The following is a 20422-nucleotide window of genomic DNA, read 5'->3' as shown; positions in this document are numbered from 1 at the left end:
GTGGGACGGGTGCCTGGCAGTGCACGTGGCTTTGTTTTTGGGGCTGGTTCGATGCCTGATGCTAGGCTGTCTGACTTCTCCAAGGGATGGATGCACCTGGTTTGAACGGTGGCCTACGGGAGGAGATGTGGTATCCTCCGAGAGCGGGCGAGCTCACGTTGTGATTTATTTTTCTTTCCTGGGGTTTGTGACTGCATCAGACGGGAGAGAGGAAGTGAAGGTTTGTTCTTTCTAAAGATTTATTTCGTTACATCTGCAACAAGTCAAGAAGAGAACAGGGTAGAAAGGCTTTTGGTTTTGGGCCTGGAACAAAGCTCAGTACTTGAGATAAACAAATGGGGGAAAGGAATTATCAAAGAAAGAGCTGGCCACAGACTCTGTTATGAGCTTTATTGTAACAGGCTGAGAAACTCTGGTAACTTGAACCAAAGTGAAAGCGGACTGGACTCCGCAGGGTGAAAGGAAAAGCAGATGATGGAGGTACCTTGAAGAAGAAAGTGCTCTGTCTGCCTGCCTACCCGTCTTCGTGAGTCTCCTGTGTTGCTCTTCCATGTGGAGATGGACATGGAAAATATTCCATGGTGCAGGTGAGAGGACCCAGAGGATGTGCAAGGTGCGTGATGTGCCCAGCTGCTGCTGACAGCCGTGCATGAGCTGTGTATGCACCTGACTCTGCTGATTTATCTAGGAAATGCAGCAGCGAGGTTTTCGTAGCATCAGCAAGCACTGAGACACACGAGCACAAGATAAATTGTAGGTATTGATGTGGCATCACGTACCAGTGTGCTGTACCTGCCAGGTGTGATGTGCTGTACATGCTGTGGAGACAACACAGGTGGTGTGACATACATTTCCTACACAAGATTTCTCTGCAAAATTGTCAAGTATTTAATCGCAAAAGTATTTCCAGACCACGATGGCACCTTCTCCAAGTGTCCTCTTTGGCAAGCAGGTGCTAATAATAATTCCTACGTAGTGCTGAGGCCAGTCTAGGAGCTGAACTACTGCAAGTAGGCCAGCAGAGATGGTGAGAAATAAACGATTGGAGAGATACAGCATTTGGTCAAAGAACAGAGTTTATTTCTCTGCGGGGGAAAAAAAGAAAAAAAAAAAAAGAAAAAATGATGAAGCCTTCATTTCCACAGTGTTAAATTAACAACAGCAAAAACAACTCAAAAGAATAAACTGCATGCTAAGTAAATTTAAAGGAATTACTATGAAATGAATGCCAGCTTGCTTTGCTAGTGCCTGCACATGCAGCCAGCAACCCCCCTGTAGCATTTCCCAAAAAACTCAGAGGATCATGCCAGTCCCTGCTCCCCCCTGCACAGCTGTAGGGCCGTGGTGTCCCCAGAGGAGCTCCTCCAGCAGAGATAACCCCACTGCAGCCCCGTTACCTGTGCTCCTTATCTTGCTGATATCCTATCAGCCCTGCTCACGGTGAGGCTGGCGAGATAGCAAAGTGGGGCAATTAGCGGTAATTAGCGGTACCCTGGGGCACAGCAGGTCTGTGTCGCCCAGTTCTTCTAGAGAAGACGATAGGGTTGGGTGGCCATGGGGCTGGAAATCAGGGCGGGCTTTGTGCTGCCAGTTCTCTTCTATCACCGTGCACGGTGGGGCTGGGTTTGGGGGCAGAGCCCTGGGGTAAACGTGGGGATGGTGAAGGTGGCCTCACCCTGGGGACGGGAGGATGCACGGGAGGCTCACACCTCCAGAAAGTGCACAGCCGGGCCACCCCATGGCGTTGTTGAGGCATTAATCCTACTAAAACCAGGCGGGCTGGTCGTGCAAGTGATGGTCCATGACATCTGGACCAGGAGGCACCTTGCTGGGACCTGCCAGGATGAGGAAATCTCAGGATGGTGGGAGCTTCGGGGAACAGGAAAAGTCAAGTTTTCCTTTAGTGCCATGTCACTGGGGACTACCTAAAGCAACAAAACCCTAGAGCTGACTCTGTCATCAGTACGCCCTAATAGAAGAGGGGAAAACCTCCGTAAATATGAGTTTTGGGTCATCTGGGGCACACGCAGGCTGACTTGCAGTGCAGCCCACATCGAGGTGGGCTGCCCCCATCACTTGCTCCAAAAACTGGCTTTTCCTACACCTTCCAGGCACTCACCCAGGGGGTGAGGGCTGTCCTGTCTCCACCCGCAGCCCGGTCCTGCAGCAGGGTCAGGGTGGGATGCCTCCACCCCACACGGCTGGCACCCGATCGAAGCCTGGTGCACGACATCCCCAAATGAGCAGCGTGGCCGTGGCAGTCGCTGGAGTTGCTGGCCAGAAACCTATAAAGCAGAAGGGAAATTGTTTTGGTGGCAGAACTACAAATACTCAATAAAGCGCAGCTTGTTTCAGTGCTTTTTTATGTGGTTCTGTGCTGACTTCTCATCCCCTAATTCACAGCAGAAGTGAAGCAGAGTGTAGCAGAGATTGAGCATGAATCCTTCGCTTTTCGTTAATGGGAACAATTACAGCAGTTTCTTCTTTTTCTTTTGCCAAGCTGTGATATGAAATAATTTGCTGGGTTCCTGTTTCCATAGAAACAATTAGTTTCATACTATTTTTATATTACACATCAATGAAATGATTAACTAAGTAAAGGCCAACACTTCATAAACGTATTGTCTCACGCAATAATCATGGAGCTACCAAGTGCCACAGCTAAATGCGCTTGAAGTGCAAGGAAACCAAATCCATAAAGCCCTTACCAGTGTGTGAGTATTTATTGATCTGATGTGGCATGTGCTTCATGAGCCAAAAATACCCCAAATTTCAAACATTGGTGTTCAGGTGCCGTAGGGCGTGCTGACTTTTGTGGAAGTTCCCAATTTCTCTGAGGGTCTGGGTGCCTCGATTCATCTCTAGGGAAGGGTTTAGGGACCTGCTGGGTGATGCAGATGGATTTCAGCTGCCGGTGATGCTGAGAGCTGCCATCCTGCAGGCAGAGGAAAGCCAAGGGCGGATGGCTTGCCCCGTGGTTGGTGTGCTCACAGGGACGTGCCTGGTCCCCAGCCTTTCTCCAAGGACTTGATGCATATTTTCTCCTTAAAACAAAATATACAAAGAGTCCGCCCGGCATGGAGTGGAATTCAGGGCTCTGCCCGCTCCCTCCCGAGCACATCTGGGAGCCTTTCCCTCGCAGAGCCGAGCAGCTGCACCGCCGGGGAGGGCGGAGGGAGGGAGAGAGGGAGGGAGACTCCCATGCGCTGTCACGGGGGAAAGCGAGGGCTGAAATGGGAACTGCTTTCAGGGACGCTGTGGTGGGTGGCTTGGCCCCGAGGCTGCTCGCTTGGGTAGGGATGGGACTGCTGGGGATGGCGCCCAGCCCCGGGGAGGTGCAGCCTGGGCTGAGCAATGGACAGGGCTGGCTTCCCGGACAGCAGGCTTAGTAATTCAGTCCTGAAAATGAGCCACTCGCTCCGAAGGCTCAGTAGGAGTTAGGGTAGCTCGCTTTAATGAGTAGTTAGGGAAGAATTCACTGTGCAACCCACTCTGTTGGACAATGAAACCTTATTTCACTGGACAATGGCCTGGAGTCTCCATCTCCTGTGTCGAGACCAGCCCTGATAGGAAAGGAAGTGACATTTTCCCCTTCACTCGGGAAAGATTTATACACAAGTGGCTGTGCAAAAAGTAATGATCTGTTTTCAGTTTAGCAGTTTAAGAAAATCAGAATTTTTCTTGGAACATTCCCTCTTTATTGAAATGCGTCCTGGTGTGATGCACATACAAGTAGCCTCGTCAGACACAGGACAGACCGTGTTCAGAAACCCCTTCTGCAGCTATTTCATGGATGAAGCCAGTTACTTGCTCCTTCCAAACAGATGCAGACAGAAATGTTAGAGAGTGACTTCGCCTAAAATAACTTTTTTCCCTAATTCCAAAGGACAATCTCCATGCAGGGGAGAAGGCTTCCTCAATGTGTACAAAATGGACCCTGGCTGTCCGTTCGGTGCAATAGTATCCTCTTTAATCCTTTCTGCTGACAAGCTAGGATGCGGTGAATCACCACAACACAACACGAAAAGAAAAGAAATGCTCTGTGCTGGGTGAAAGCACTACGCAGAGCTGTGTCTCCACCCAGATGAGAGGGACATCCATCTCCTTCTCTCTGACAGAGCCGTTTCTCCTGCGTTTCCCCATTTCGTATGGCTTTTCTGTTTGTATTTTTTTAGCCATGCTAAAAACCTTGTCACCCTACGAAGGACCCAGGGATAAGGTGATGGCTAGCGGGGCTGGCTGCCTCGCCTGGCCCTGCCTTGCTCTGCTGGGCCCAAATTGCATGCCCGAAGAGCAAGGGTGCAGAGCGTGCATGGGCCACCCTCATCCAGAGGGCTTTGAAGCTTTGTGCCTGATGTGCTTGCATGCAAGCAGTGCAGATGGGTGGCGAGTCTGGAGAGGAGAACAGGCTCCGAGTCTGCACTTAATGGCCAGTGTAAACATCCCCTTGAAATCTCTTTGCAGAGCCAGCCTCCACCGTCTCTCTGCTATTCCCCACTCCCCTTTTACCACCCAACCTCCTGACCTTGCGAAAAACATGTCTCTGAGGGGTCAGGGCTTGGGTCTGGAGCAGATGCTAGAGCCTGGGATCAGGGGTGGGTGGCCCGAGGGCTGAGCAGTGCAGCATTCCTGCACTGGCTCTCTGCTGGAGATAAGGTGGCCCCACGCCGTGATTTACACCAAGGAAGCGGAGTTTGAATGAGGCCTGCGTGTTCCCTGGCAGGCGAGGCAGGAAAAATCCTGCGGAATAAAACCCTTTCAATCTGTCAGTAATGGTTTGCTTTAGAAAAACATCTAATTATATATAGCTAAAAGCACCATGCTGGTCTGGACCACAAGCCATCGCTCACAGCCTCCAAGCCCGAACGCACTGGAACATACCAGGGATTGAGCTAATTTATTTCTGCTTCGGTTAAGCCTGGCTCAAATCCTCCTGGTTTTGCAACCTCCTCCTGGTTGGGCTTCAGCAGAAAAGGTGAGACAAAAAGCAGCAACAACACTTCCGAGTGAGAAGAACCCATCTGGGATGCTTAAAATCCCTGTTTGGGGCCTGGGGAGGGTCAGGGCTTTGAAAATGGATTAATCACCCCGCCAAGGAGAGCAGACCCCTACCTAAATCAGCAAACACCAAGTGAAGCTGCTTAGGGCCAGCTGAGAGGAACGCAGTGAATGCAAAAAGGGCAAAGCAGACTCCAAAGTCCATGGCCTTCCTCTCCTAAAACTGCTGGACACAGGCTGGAGAATAGACCTGCAGCAGGTCCTCTGTTCTGCTGGGAAGGTTTGAGGTTGCAGCTACCCCCCTTTGGTGCAAGTTCCTGAGAAACTCGGTCCAGGTGCCACCAGCCCCAGTGAGATCCTGGAGCCATCAGCCAGACACTTTCCCAGATGTGGCTGGTTCTTCCCCCGGTTCCTTCGGCCTGGAGCCAGTTGATGGCTCAAGATCCTTGTCTAGGAAACACATTTCCACCCTGTTGGGTGATTGTTGAGAAATAGGTTTGAGGACAAAAGAGTCTGGATTAGTCTGAGTTACGACTCCATGTTCAAGGTCACACTGGGAATGTGACATCAAAACCAGGGCTGAATTCTTTCAATACATAAAAAAAAATCCTTCGCTGAGCACAGCAGATGACTTTGGAATTTGAGCACTTCCAACTTTTTTTTCCCCATATATCTTATTACACAATTTCTGCTCCCCTGGAGAACACCAGGTCCTCTTCCTTCTTCTCCAACAAGCCCAGCAGAGGTAACGCTGATAACCTGGCCACAAGAGTTCCCCTCACTGCTGCAAACGGTCTTAAACCTACCCAAGGAAACTCACTGAAATGAATCAGGTAACAAATAGCAAACATGCAGTTTATGCAACAGCATACAACTAGGAAATCTTCCCCTTGGCGAAACAATAAGGCCATTGTGCTCCCCGTCTGAGCAGTCAGCAAACTCTGCTGGTCCGGGGCTGTAATGAATTAAGGGCTTTTCTGCAGCAGATACAATTGCTGCTCGTTACTAAGAAAAGCACTTTGTCTGGGCATCTGCAGCATGCTAAATGCATGCGTTCATGTTCCTAGCATAGTCAAATTTACTAAATAGTTGAGGGAAAGGCGATTAGCAGACGTGAGTGACTCAGCTCCGTGCTCATTTCTCCCGTTTCATATGATTCCCAATAATGTGGTAGCAGGAATGCTTGCAGCTGTAGCGGCTGCTCTGACAGCAGAGCTTCAGAGCCTGGTGGGATGGACACGGGGGCACCGACAGCTTCTGCTGCCTGAGCTCCCCGTATTTGTGCTTGTCGGACTATGTCCTTGGAGGTTTTCCAGGCTCAGTTAAACAAAGCCACGTCTGACCCGACCTCACATTGGCAATGGACCTGCTGTGAGCAGAGGTTGGTTGGGAGCCCTATGAGGTCTCTCTGGATCCCATGTATCAATGCTGAGGCAGTGGCATTATACAGGTTATAGGTTATACAGGACAGGGTGTCAAGGTGATGGGGCTGACCTTTCTCTCCCTGCCATTGTATCACCAGATGGCCTTGGGCAAGGCACTGAAACTTTCCTTGGCTATATTTCCAGCTCTAGGCAGACAGCCTGGTCTGTCTCCGATGTGCTTTTTGGGCTGGGAGGGAAGGGTGGTTAGAGGCTACCAGGCTGCAGGCACCAGGGCTTTTCCAGCAGGGTCCTGAAAGCCACCGAAAAGCTGTAGCTGCTTGGACACCAGCAGCAGTTAAAGCCAATCTGTTAGCACTCCTGAGGTGTCCGCAGCCGTAATTAGGGCTTATTGTGAAACAAAAGAGATCCAGTCCAGGTGGTGGAAATTAGGAAGTGAAATGGCAAGAACTATTACTAGCACGATGTCATGAATTCCCTCCACCACAGCACTGAAGGACTGCGACAGGGAACATACCAATGGGCCCCAATAATTCAGAGCCTTGGTTTCACTTAGGAAATTCTGACTAAACACACTCAATGCTTGCGTTTTGTCTTTAAATTATAGTGGTGCTTTGAATTGCTGTCAGGGCTCTGCAGCACTGGAGTTGATCCTGGGCTCCCATCTTGCCTCTCCCTGGCCTCCAAACCTTAATGGAGATGGGAAAAGGGAGGTGAGAGCTGCGAAGCTGCTTTCTCCTGCATCCCCTTTCCCAGAGCGCACACATACCATGTGTCACGCTGAAACTGGATGCACCTGCTAGAGGAGCTGTGTGGGGGCAGACATTATACGCCAGTTATAAATCCTTAGGCTATCAACAGCCTTCAGTAAACATTTGGACAATCCTTCCTACCTCTCGGTCGTCCAAATATTTGCAACAAGTGGGGCTGCTAGCCGTTTCCTGACATGCTGCGTATCTAAGAATATCCTCGGATCGTAGGTCGGTTCCAGCGCCCCGTGATGGATAGTCTTATTGGTGGAAATAAATGGCTTGGGGAGAAAGAAAAAAAAATCTATCTGTCTGCCGATAATAAATCCAGGTCAGGATGGAGTGAAAGAACTTGCAGTCATGTATGGGACTTTTCGAGAGCTTTTAGGATCTGATCCGAAGCACCCAAGGGTTAACAGTGACCAGCCCTGAGCTCAATTAGTGGATCTACTTCCCTTGGTGACCACTTTGGACCAGGCTCTTGGAGAAATGGCTGAAGATGCTCCCGAAAGCTCTTCCTTCCTGCTGTGTGGAGCGCAGGGTTGGAAATAACCTGAGCCAACTTCGGATGTAAGAGGGGAGCCTGCTCCGCCGGCTCTGGCAGCACTTCCTCCAGCGGAGAGCATCTCCCAGGTGAAACGGGGAGGAGAGCACGGCGGTGCACAGGGCTTGCAGGCTGCGTGTGAACCCTCTCATGCAGCTGAGCTGCCAAATAAAAATAAAACTTTTTATTTTTTTTTTTATTGTGGAGAGAGGAAAGCAGCTCGGACTCCGCTCTAGTAGTCAGTAGGGTTTCCTGCACACAAAACCTGTGTTTAAGGCTACTGTGCTAAATAGCAGTGCAAGGAAGCTGGAGCCTTGCAGCACAATAATTTCAGTCTTCCTCTCAATACTCCGCGGGTACTTCTGGCTAAATATACACTGTAATAAACCAGTGGATTTTCTGATAGCATAGGAAAGAAAATGTTTGACCCTCCGCTTAATTGCAGGATAAAACTCTTAGGGTGTAATGTGGCTTTTCCACTGCAGCTCCAGTTTGGACCTTTCGTTTTAATCTTCACTCCCCTCTCAATAAAACCACCAAAGCCGCGACAAACGAAAACAACACAACTTCTTATCATGGAGCAATCGTGGCAGTGGGTGCCGAAAACGTGTTTTCTGACAGCAACGTGGGGCTGACCCCCATGCTAGGGGCTGGTTCGCCCCCAGTTACCACCAGGTAATGTCCCCCCGGCACCCCCCGGCTTCTCCAGGATCTCCTCCCTTCCTTTTGGGAAGCCCACAGCTCCGAGCCCCCTGGACAGACTAAACAACATCTGCAAAGTCGCCTCTCTCCCCTGCAGCCCTCCCGGGGGAAGGAGCCGCTCCCAGATGGACAGGAGAAAGCCGGTGTCACCGGGGAGGGCGAGCGGGGCTCCCGGGGGGGGGGGGGGTGCCGGGGAGCAGGGATGTGGCGGAAGCATAAAGCACCTGTTGGGAGGCTATTTAGGGATTAGCCAAGTGCTGACAGACAAATTGGCAAGATTAATAAGAGCAATCAAGGCTGTGTGGGCTCGAGTTGTGAGCTGACATTAATGTGACATCACTTTCATCTGCTTTCGCCTCACACCGCATAGCTGGTCTGCAGCATCATTAGGGCTGCAGGAGAGCGGCGCGCTCAACCGCGGGGTTTGGAGGGGTTGTGTGTGTGTTGTGGGTACGTGTTTGTATGGGTACGTGTGTGCACGTGTGCGTGCATCCCTGAGAACACATCTGCACGTGGGTGTGCAGGGGCAGGGGACATCCTGTGGCTGGTCCCTACGCGGGGCTGCGTGCACCGAGGGGCACAGGGGCCAGCGCAGCACCCAGCGCCTTGGGGACCCAGAGCCCACCACCTTGCTGCCCCCACCCCAGGCACCTCCACAGGGCCTACCTGGCCCTAACAGCTCTGCTGTAATTTTGGTGATGTTTTCTCCAAAGCCATCTGCTGTACTCTTTTATTTATTTATTTATTTTGCCTTGATAAACCCTCCGCTGCATTGCTTAATGTCGCCAGGGAAAAATTATTTCCCCCCTCCCAAAAAAAAAGAAAGAAAGAAAAGCATCATGGAAAAAAAGGTTAATTCCAGGTGCCAGGAGAGAACAAAGGAACACCCCTGGCTCTGTGCTAAGCCCCATGCTAGGAATGTCCCCTTTCCACCGGGAAATGGTTTGATTCCCCCCCAGATATTTTGAGGGAGAAAAAGCTGTTTTGGGGGCTCTCCTCGGCCACTCAAAACAAGGAGAAAAATCTTCCCCCTGAAGCTCTACAGTGAAGCTGCCATTGCTTGGGGAAACCTTGGGGCAGGGTTTTCACGTTTTTCCTCGTTTCCTTACATCCCTTCCCTGCTAAAGTTTCACTCGCCCCAAATTTTGCTCACGTCCCCCTTCAGGGGGCAACTTGTTTACGCGGCGATTTTCTTTGTACTTCGGTCAATGAGGAATCATAACAGTAGTAAAACATCCGAGCGTACAAATCCTCCAGGTTTGCCTGGCTCTGCCGGAGAGGCTGCTCGGCTGAGAGCTTTTGCCCACAAAAGGAAAGTGTTGAAAAGGAGGGAGATGCCAAAGCTGCGAGCACGTTTGCTCGCCAAGCTCCCGGGGGGGGGGGGGGGGAGGAAAGAAACCCTCTCGCTGGGACCCAGGGTGCATCCCTGCAAGCTGGCAAATTATCGACCGGCAGAAGAAAGGCTGTCAAAATCCGATTTTTTAACTATCGCTAGCAACAGTTCAAGCGCACAAATACAGGCTGGGTAGAAACGGGGGGGTGCCAGGGATAATTTTGGAGACATCTTTTTCCTAAGAAAACCAGAATCGAATGGACCCCAAAATTCAGCCTCTGAAATCAAAGTCACTGCTCTCTCCCTCCCTAAAAAATGTAAAAAAAAAATAAAATTATTTTTATTTTTGTGCAATTGATTACTTGATTACTGCTTACTTTGCACAAAAAAAAGACTGAAATTATGTATATATGTATCATATGTATTGTACTGTATTGTATTGTGTTATATTATATTACATTATATTATATTTTTAAATTTATATATTTTTAGCTATTCTGAATGGCAAATTATCGGGGATTTTTTGGAACAGATTTCAGGTTTTTCTGAGCTCCACCCGGCAAGGAAAACCCCCGACAATGCCCCAGCCCGCACAGCCGAGGTTTTAGGGATGTGCACCCGTTTGCGAGCGGGACGCAGAAACCCCTCTGCGGGCTCAGGGGGGGGCTCGGGGAGGACGAGCTGAGCCCCCCCTTCCCCTGCCCGCCTCCAGGAGCCGAGGGCTCGTTTTCGTTGTTTTTACGGCTAATTCTCGGCGAGTTGCTTTGATGCTTCTCCCTGCAGCCCTGCTCCGTCCCCGCCGCGCCGGGAAACACAGCTCCGAAAGCGGAGGGGAAGGGGCAGGGGTGGCACGGGGCTCCCCGAACATCCCAAATGTGTTTCTACTAAAAAGGAAAAAAAAAAAAAAAAAAAGGAAAAAAAAATCATATTTGCTCCCAGAAACTGATTAGGTTTAAAGTACACAGCTTAGACCAATCCGGCAGCAACATCCCGGGCATTCAGTGGTCTGTTTGTAATCTCAGCCTTTTTCATTAACATAAACACTACTTCAACAAAAATATACACGGCCACCTACTAAGCCGGGGAAGTAAACGAGGAGCCGCTCCCGCCGCTCTCGGCGCGGGCACCGGCGGCGCGGAGCGGGCGCTGCGCGGGGCGCGCAACTTGCGCGGAGCGGGGCTGGGGCCGGGGTCCCCTTCGCGTCCCCGCTCCGGGAGGAGATGAGCGAGGCCAAAAAGCACCGAGCAGCCAAAAAAAAGCAGCCGAAGCCCCGAGGCCGGGGCTGTTCTGTCCCCCCCGGGCCAGGGAAACGCCGCCGTGTGCGTGCCCGGCGGGACACCCTTGTCCCTTCCCCTCTTTCCTTCTCTTGTTTTCCGTCTCGCTTTCTTTCTTTTTCTCTCTTCCTCTACCTCCTTTTCTCCATTTATTTTTACTTTTTCTCTCATTTTCTCGTTTTCTTATCCTTTTTTTCTTTCCTTCCTTCTTCCCATTTTCGTTCTTTTACTCTATTTTTTCTCTTTCTCGTTATTTTTCTTATTTGTTTTTCCCTTTTTCCCCTCTCTGTTTCCGTTTCTTTCTTTCACCGTCTCTTCTTCTCGTTCTGTTTCTCTTCATTTCCTTGTCTGAATTTCTTTTTCTGTTTTCTTTGTTTATTTGTATTATTCTCTCTACTTTCTTTACAGTGGTTGTTTTTTCTTTATCATGCTTTGTTTCCCCTCTCTATATTTTATTTCTTTTCTTCTCTCGTTCTTATTTTCCCTTATTTTCTTTTTCTCTTTCTTTTTCCCTCTATCTTTCTTTTCTTTCTTTATCTCTTTCCTTCTTTCTTTTTCTCCGTCTTTCTTTTCTTTCTTTCTTTCTTTCTTTCTTTCTTTCTTTCTTTCTTTCTTTCTTTCTTTCTTTCTTTCGTCTTTCTTTCTTTTCTTTCTTTCTTTCTTTCTCTCTCTCTTTCTTTCTCTCTCTCTTTCTCTCTTTCTTTCTCTCTCTCTCTTTCTCTTTCTTTCTCTCTCTCTTTTCTTTTTCTTTCTTTCTCTCTTTCTCTCTTTCTTTCTCTCTTTCTCTCTTTCTTTCTCTCTTTCTCTCTTTCTTTCTTTCTTTCTTTCTTTCTTTCTTTCTTTCTTTTTTCTTTCTTTCTTCTTTCTTTCTTTCTTTCTTTCTCTCTCTCTCTCTTTCTCTCTCTCTTTCTCTCTTTCTTTCTCTCTCTCTCTTTCTCTTTCTTTCTCTCTCTCTTTTCTTTTTCTTTCTCTCTTTCTCTCTTTCTCTCTTTCTCTCTTTCTCTCTTTCTCTCTTTCTCTCTTTCTTTCTTTCTTTCTTTCTTTCTTTCTTTCTTTCTTTCTTTCTTTCTTTCTTTCTTTCTTTCTTTCTTTCTTTCTTTCTTTCTCTTTCTTTGCCTTTCTGTCTCTCTCTCTTTCATTCCCTTTCTCTCCCTTTCCCTGCCTTGCCCTAGCCCTTTCCATACGTCTCTCTGCCTTTCCCGTCTTTCTCCCTCCTCACCCTGCCTCTCCCCCTCTCCTCTCCCCCAGGACCTTTTCTCTCCCCACCTATGACCAGTTCGGCCCCTGGCCCCCTCCGGCTGCAGCCCGGTTCCCTGTTCCCGGGAAGGGAAAGGGAAGGAAGGGAAGGGAAAGGCAGGGAAAGGCGCTCCCGAGGTGCGAGCGCTAATTCCCCCGCACACCCGCATCTCTGCTCGTCCCCGCGGCTTAGCATCAATGGGGGGCGTTTGGACGCCCCCGCGGGTCGGACCCGCTCCGTCCCCCCAAACCAGGGCTCCACGGACGGCAGATTTCGATGCGATTTAAGGGCTCAGCACCGTGCCCCGACGGCCCCGCTGGCTGCTCTCCCCGTCCCACGCGTGGAGGGACACGGGGGGCCCGGGGCTGCTCCCGGCCAGGGCACCCGGGGCTCCCCCGGCCCCCACCCACGGGAGCTCCTCGCCCTTCGCTGGGGTGGGAGCAAAATCCCTAAGCCCGGGGGTCTCCGCCTGGGAGAAGCCCCCGCGGGGCTCTGAGCTTCCCACTTAGGTCGTTTCCAGAGGGGAAACGAATAATCCTGTAAGGAGAATTTTTACATGGTAACTTGGCCCTGCGGCAGCATCTCCCAGCAGGTAGCCCCCCAAAATCTGCTGGAGAAAGGCACTGGACGCCTCTATCTGGAAAAGGAAGGAAGAAGCTCCCTCTTTCACCGATTTTACCGGGGTTAGATGCAAAATGCTTTTGCACGTTTTAAGAACTGGAATTTAAGGGAGAGTAAGAGCGCGGAGCTGAGGGTGTTCTGCAAAACGTGCTGCGACGTTTCACGGTTCAGCGGGCGATTTTGAAAACAGGAAAAACAAAATAACGCATGGGTTCGTTGTTCGAATTTGTGGCTAGATCTGCGCAGTGGTGTTGGTTTTTTGGTTTTGGTTTTTGATTTTTTTTTTCCAGATATTCTTCCCCTTTCCTTCCCCGACTTTCACCCACGCACACCCTCTTCCCCAAAAAACAGACGATGGATGCGCCGGTCCCCATTATCAGCCTGATTCTCACAAAAAGCAGCTGCTTTGCTGCAGAAGCCGTGTAACTGCAGGGTATAATCCTCAGTGCTCCGGAAAGCCTTTCCACCTAGGGTCGGGTGCTTCAGGCATTCACTGAGCACCTTTCCCGAGGATGCCAACCGAGCTCGCTGTTCCCCGCAGAATATTTTTGAAAGCCTCCCTCCCAACCCTCAAATAAAAAAAATCGTTGATAATGTTTAGCTGGGGGACCAGCCGTGTAAAAGGGGTCGTTTTACGACTCGTTCTTCTCTTTTTCTAATGAAGTGGGAAAGGTGATTAACCAATTTTTAGCGTTTTTTATCTCTGCGCTGATAATCGTAAAGCAAAGAAGGGGGCGCGAATCTGCAGCATCCCGTAACGTGGCTCCAGAGCCCGCTGGTGCATTATAGAGCTGCCGGGGTCCCGCAATTAAGCTATACATCGTTAATTGGGAATTAAATAGTTGAAAGAAGAATCCAGGAAAACAGTTTGTGGGTTTGTTTTTTTTTTTACCCCAGGAAAGCCCTCCGCACCTCTTGACGAAGAGTGGCCAAGCGAGCAGGGAGCCGCAATGGTTTCCAGCGGGGTTTTTCCTCCTTGTTTATGAACAACAGTCCCGAAAACACATTCCCCTTTGGGCTCTGGAGCGGGGGGATGAGAACGGGTTGAGGTGCGAGATATATTATAGGATCGAGGTTAAAAACCCTTGGCGGTTCCCCCCTCGGACACAGGCTGTAGCCCGACCGCCCTGCAAAGCCCCGCCGGCCTCTGCCTGCCCGGGCCACCTCCGCCCGCCCCCTGCGCCCCCCATGCCCTGGGGATCCTAACCCTAACACTAACACTAACCCTAACCCTAAACCTGTCCCTGGCCCGAGGGCGTTCTTGTTCCCCCCGCAGCCCCCAGGGATGCCCCGACTTTAGTTTTGGCAGGTGGAGGCAGGTCTGGCCGGTCCCCGGGCAGGGCAAGGCAGGACCCCACGGGCAGGGGACAAAGGGACGAAGCCCCTCTGGCACACGGGGGGGCTCCCGGCACGCCGAGCCCCGCCTGGGGCTTTCCCCAAACGACCAGGTCCCCAGGGAGCCCGGCACAGGGCTCGCCTCGCCTTCAGCATCCTTCCCTGGAAGCCGCTCTTCTTGCCGCATCCCCCACGGGGGACCTCCGTGTCCTGCGTGGGTCGCCTTGCCGGATGGCCTGGCGGATCCCTGTACCCCTGTCGCCCCTCTCGTCACGACAGGTGACACGACACATGGCATACGGCGACGGCCCCGAGCCCTCACCCCTCTCCCCGGGAGGGGGCACCGCCTGATTTACAGGGCTCAGAGTGGGTTTTATTTTCCACCCCGACGCTGGGGACACTTGTCCTGGGGTTGTCACCCCCTGTCCCCCCACAGCCGGGTGATGCTTCCCCAAAAAGCCGTTCTCCCCCCGAGGACCCTTCCCGCAGCACCGGGGAGGCTGCACGGCCCCGGCACCGTGCGGGTCCCCCCCGGGTTTTTTCCTCCCTCGGAGCCCGGTGTCCTCGCTGTCCCCTGGCACCGAGCACCGAGGGACAGCAAAGCCACCCCCCTCCCATACCCCATTTATTTTCCTCTTCTCCCCGTACTGTTTAGGAGGACACGAAGCCGCCTGCTTGGCTGGTTTTTAGGCTGGCATTACACCGTCCCCGTGGCGTTTCGCACCCGTGCAAGAAAAAAATCCCTTTTCCCCTCTATTTTGGCTATTCCGTTGTGACACCCCATGCAGATGAGTTTTGTAGGGAACCCCGAAACGAGTCCGTCGAGGGGGCTGATGGCCCTCGCCTGCCCTGTGCTAGACGGGGCTGCGGCTCGACGGGCCGTTTCGTCGGGGATTTTACTTTCGGGTCGGGAAGAAAACAACGAATCGAGGTGAATAAGCCTGGAAATAAGGCTGAGGCTTGCGGGGTGGCCGGTCCCAGGGAAGCCCCTCGCCGTCCCCGGTCCGAGGGGACTTCCCCAATTCCACCCGGCCGCGCGTTTCGCTCCGGGACCCGTCGGGGCAGGGGGAACGGAGGCGACTCCCTGCCCCAAAAGAAAGGCTCGGAGGAACGAAATGTTTCGCAGGCATCGACGTCCCCATTTTGCCCCTCAACCGCCGGAGTTTGGGGCTAGAAAAGCTGGAAATGGCTACCCAAGAGCTGAGTTTTGTCTGCGTGCCACACCGCTCTGAGCAGGAGCTGGGAGAAGCGGGATGCCTTCCCGTCGGGGGGGTTGTTCGGATCCTTTTAACCCCCGGCCCTTTTGTATCCGACCTTTGCTCTGGGCTCCCGGGGCTCGGGGCGAGCTGGGGAAGCGTTGACACGGAGGGGGCTGCGGGGGGTCCCTGTTTATCTGCCCCCCGGGCGGCTCTCGGCCACAGTGCGGCTGGGTGCCCGGGGAAAGGCTGCGAGGGGGGATAATTCTCAAACGTTTTCTGCTGTAGCCCGTCGTTCAGAGCAGCTCAGTTTCTATCGGGGATGGCTGATGTCCCCACCTCTCCCCCCCAAAGACCCACTCTGAGCCCCCGCCGCACCTCCTGGACCTCCAGTTCAGCTCCGATTGGAGTCACTGGAAGAAAACCCTGCAGGGAAACTGTGTGAGAGAAAGCCCCAGCGATAATGCCAGCCCGGATTTACACCTGGATTTACACTGCGGGCCGCCTTTAGGGCGAACTCTTTTAGCGGGGATGTCCGGGAGCATCACCCGCTGCAGCGAGCCGGGTCCCAGCTCAGCTCGGCTCAGCCCCGCCGGTTGTCTCGGTGCCCTGGTGCTCAGCTCTGAGCCCCAGCCAGCCACAAAGCATCCCTCCGGGAAAGTATTCTAGCTATCCGTCCCTGAGCAGGGATATAAATACCCGGAGATATTTTAAAGATCTCTGTGGGAAGCGATTGTGTCTAAGTGGTAGCGCTCGGAGCTTACTATCGCTGGAGCCGATTTGCATCGCGGGGAGTGGGTGCTGCCAGAAAACGAAAAAATCCTGCGCTGAAGAGGGCTGTAAATTCCTGTGCTGCAATATTTCATCGAAGGACGTCATGGAAAATGTGGGCTTTTTGGGGGGGGGGGGTTGGGGGTTGGGGGGGCAGGCTGAGGACGGGGCAGAGGGGGGGAAAAGAGAGACAAAGAGGGGGAGAGAAAAGTGTGAGGTTTTCCTTTTTTTTCCTTTCTGACCAAAGCCTGAACTTCTGCCCGACACACGGCGGCTGACAGACAGCCCGCACCTCCCCGCAGCCGGCTTAGGCTCTCCGGCAGCTTCGCATTGCACCCGCTCCCGATTTCGGCTTTTTCCTTCCCAAAAACTCCTCCAGGTCCCGGAGGCCGGGCTGAGGGTTCCCGGGATCGGGACACGAGCTGCGTACAAGGACACGCGTGGGGCGAAGTGCTGCCGTGTGCCGGGCCCCCCACCCCGCAGGAACGGCTGGGGAGGGGGCGTTTTGCACCCAGGTGCAGCCGGGAGGGAAGCGGACGAGGGGGGCACTTGGCTCGATTTTAAGGAAAGGGGGGTTTCACCAGGCTGGGGCCCTGCTACCCACTCCGTAGCGGGCCGAATAAACCTGTCTCGCCCCCCCCCGTGCTGCCAAGCCGCCAGCAGCAGCCCCCGGGGCCGGGGAAAGGCGCTCCGCTGTCTGCGGGCGGCTCCGCAGTGACTCCGCAGTGACTCCGCAGCCGGGCTCCGCTCCCCAGCCCCCTGCCCTGCCTCCGGCCCCGCTCTCGGACGCAGCCCCTCGACCTTAAATAAACGTTTAGGGATCAATTTGCAGCCGGCTCGGGGCCGGCGGCCACGGGGACGGATGGCTGAAAAAGCAGCCGAGGGAAAGGGCCGGTGCCGAGGAAAGCGGGGGGGGGGGTCCTCCGGGAGGGGGAAATGCAAAGCAGGGGCAGCGGGGAGGGGGACACGGGCCGGTCACTCCCCTCGCCCTGGGTGGTCCGGGCTCGCAGGAACACCCCGGCCCCTCTCGGAGCAGCACCCAGCCCGCCTCTAACAATACCACCTATATACATTTCCAGCCTCGGATTACACACGGCCTGCTCGCAAAGTTGACTTCACTTAAGCAATTAGCTAGTAAAAATACCTTCGGCGCAGGAAAAGGAAGAAAGCTCGGATTTGTCTATTTTTACACAAAACACGGCCGGCTTGCGGCCCGGGGGAGGGATGGGGCCGTTTGGGAAGCGCAGCGGGGCCGGGACGGGGGCCGGGGGGGTGGCGGGGCCGTGCCGGGCAAAACGGGCCCCAAACGGTGCCGGGATTAGCGCAGGGCTAATTGCTCCTGATGAGCTTTTTTTTTTTTTTTTTTTCTTTTCCTGCTCGCTCCCCCCCACCTCCTCCCAGGGGCGAGGGCTTGGGGGGGCGGGCCCGATTAAAACCCCCGAAAGAAGAGCAAACAAGAGCAAAAGCGCGTCCCGCTTTGCTGCGGGGCTGGCTCCAGCCCGGCTCTGCGGCTCCGCAAAGGCCGTCCGAGGCAGATCCGGAATCTGAAAGTGCCGCTGGGACCTGCGAGGGGGTTTATAAGCAATAAAGTGTCACCGTCGCCCCCCCCCCCCAGGCCGTGTTCCTGTCCCCGTTATCCCCCCAAGCGCTGCCGAGGGTCGTACAGCCACCAGGCACAGCACGGCCCGGCTTCTCCTCCCCAGATTTCTCCTTTCCCCAATGCACGGGCTCGGTTTACCTTATAAAACGCTCCGAATTTTCTGCTATTCCCACTGCGAGGCCTATAAAACCGGGGGCAATATATTTCCATTTTAATGCTTGCTGGCCCTAATAAATACATCGGAAATCAAATCTTCACACTCCGAAAAGATGGGGCGAGGGGGGAAAGGGCGTTTGTGCGGGGACTGGGCTTGTCTGGAGGGGGGTGGTTTGATTTCCACGGGGAGATTCTTGCTCGGAGATGTTTATTTCCGAGTGGAAACGCTGCCTGCGGCGGTGCTGGGCTTTACGCGAGCTCTTTGTGCCGTTTTCCTACCTCCATCCCCGGGCGTTTTGGGGGGCGGATGGGGGGGAATTCAGTCGCAGAGCTTTGTATAGCAAAGAACCCCCTTTCTGGGAGGCCTGGGGGGCGGCATTCGATGCGGAGCGAAGCTCAGAGTCAGTGCTGTGCCCCCCAGCCCCCCCAAACCCCCCCGGGCAGCTGCCGAGCTCCGAGCCCCGGCCGGGAAGGGAGCAGCGGCCACGGCCGGCCCGGGCAGTCGGAGCAGCCTCCTGTCCTCTGCCTGCAGCGAAAAGCTCCAGCAATAGCAGCCCCCCCTTGCCCCCCAACACGGGCATCTCTTGTCCCCCCCCCCCCCCCCCGTCCCCCCCAGGCTCGGGGTTTGCCCCGCACGGCGCTGCGGGCTCGCCCTGCCCGTCTCCATCCCCAGAGCTCCTCGTTTGCCCCGGGAACAGGAGGATTTATTTGGCGGAGAGGGGGCAGACGATGAGAAGGGGAAGGAGAGAGGGTTTTTTTTTTTTTTTTTAAGGAAAAAAAAAAAGCCCCTGATGTTAAATCCCTCTTGATTGTATCACAGATGTGACAGGCGCCCTGGAGGCTGCTAACAACTGCCCGCGAATAACGCGAAGGGAGTTTGGAAACCCGATCGGTATCTATCTTTCCTTTAAAAGGTATTAAATTATCATAAAAAAAAAAAAACACGTTAAAAGCGAATCTGGAGGACGGGGGTTTTGGGGGATCCCCTCTCTCACTGCGCAGGCTGTAGCGGGGCAGACCCACAGCCCTGCGGTGCGGCCTGCAAGGGGGGGGGGCAGTTTTTTCTTTTTTCTTTTTTCTTTTTTTTTTTTTCCTTCCTTTCTCTCTTCCTTTCCCCAATCTTGAGAGCGAGAACGCCGCAGCAGCCAGCACATCTGCTCCGCTCCTAGCCAGCAGCCGGCAAAGCCCGGATTCCTGCAGCCGTGCCCCCCACCCGCCCGGCACCCCCCCGGAGCGCAGATTTCCACGAGCAAGAAGGTGACAAAGCTTTAAAGGGACTTACCTTGATGAGCGAGTGACAGCTCTCCCGATGGGAAGATGCTCACAGGAGCTTTTTTTTTTTTTTGGAAGGGGTAGGAGGAGAAAAGGGGGGCTGAGGACTATTCCTTCCCATTCTCCTTCCCCTCCACCCCCCCCCCCCCACCCCTCGCATGTGTGTGTGTGCCTGTGGCATCCGACGGAGCTGAGCATCAGGCTCCTGGCATTCAACAGCGAACGTTCAGCACAGATTTATACACAACATCCCCCCCCCCCAGAAAAAAAAAAAAAAAAGAGAGAAAAACAACCCCAAACAACCCAGCCCTAAAGAAACCTCGGAGAGGGCGAGGGGGCCGAAGCCCTTTCCCATCCCGGGACCGGCGGCGGAGGCAGGGAAGGGCATTTCGCGCGGCAGCGGGGACTTTTCGCCGATTTCTTTTTATTAAAGCACCCCCGAGCCCGTGTTTACATTGCGCAGTATAAACATCCTGCCCGGGCCCGCCGAGCTTAAAAGAGCGCACGAAGAGGGGGTTTAAAGTGGGTGAAGCTCCGCGCTGCGCCGAGCCCCCGGGGAGCGGCCGCCGCTTCCCTGCGCGCCCCGCGGAAGTTGCGCGCTGCCCCCGCGGGCCCGGCCTGCCGCGTCCCGGCCCCTTTCCCCGCGACACGCGTGGGGCCCTTCCCACTCCCCCCGTGGTTTCCAGCAGAGGAGGCTCTTGGTGGTGGTGGTGGGGGGGTGATGGTGACGGTGGGAATTTGGGGGGGGGGATGGAAATGGGGCAGGGCGGGGGGGCTGCAAAGGGGGACCCCCCACGCACGGCCGCGGTCACGCGTGGCAAAGCCCCCCCCCCCCCCGCTGTGCAGGCGGGGATGCGGCAGGGGCGGCGCGGAAAGGGCTCTTTAAAAGCTGCCCCCCGGCGGGGAGCGGGCGGCGGAGGGGGGCCGGGACAGGGCCGAGGGGGCCGCCCGGGAGGGCGTGGGGGAGCCGCTCGGGGCGGGGAGATGCTGGGGCGCTCTTACGTCTGTCAAGGAGCGGCAGACGGCCGCGGCGAGAGATAAAAAGTAAAAGGCGAGCGGCGGGGCCGGGGGCAGACTCGGCAGGCACGGCGATGGGAAGCAGCTCCCCGAGGCACCGGCCCAGCTAAACGGGGGGGGTGGGCCCGGCGGGACGCGGACGGCGGCGGTGGCAGCCCGGGGGGCAGCGGAGGGGGCGGCTTCTCCCTCCGAGCACCGAGCCCGGCTTCTTTCTCCCCCCCCCCCCCCCCCCGCC

The 20422-nt window shown here is 54.2% G+C and overlaps 1 long non-coding RNA gene across 2 annotated transcripts; it reads right to left on the bottom strand.

The window, feature by feature from the left end:
* Positions 1–221: 221 nt before the first annotated feature.
* Positions 222–19839, bottom strand: LOC310905384. Of its 2 annotated transcripts, none has more exons than XR_014588985.1 (3): positions 19490–19839; positions 2120–2285; positions 222–1085 (listed from the first exon to the last, which is right to left on the bottom strand). It is a non-coding gene; the product is annotated as an uncharacterized lncRNA (long non-coding RNA). The 2 variants fall into 2 exon arrangements; XR_014588986.1 differs by lacking the exon at positions 19490–19839 and adding an exon at positions 19181–19364.
* Between the last annotated feature and the right edge of the window lie 583 nt (positions 19840–20422).

This window comes from Anser anser (genome assembly GCF_964211835.1).
Source record: "Anser anser genome assembly, chromosome: 11".
Classification (NCBI taxonomy): Eukaryota; Metazoa; Chordata; class Aves; order Anseriformes; family Anatidae; genus Anser; species Anser anser.
The sequence above is the reverse complement of the archived record's forward strand: the minus strand, read 5'-3'. Positions and strand labels throughout refer to the sequence as shown.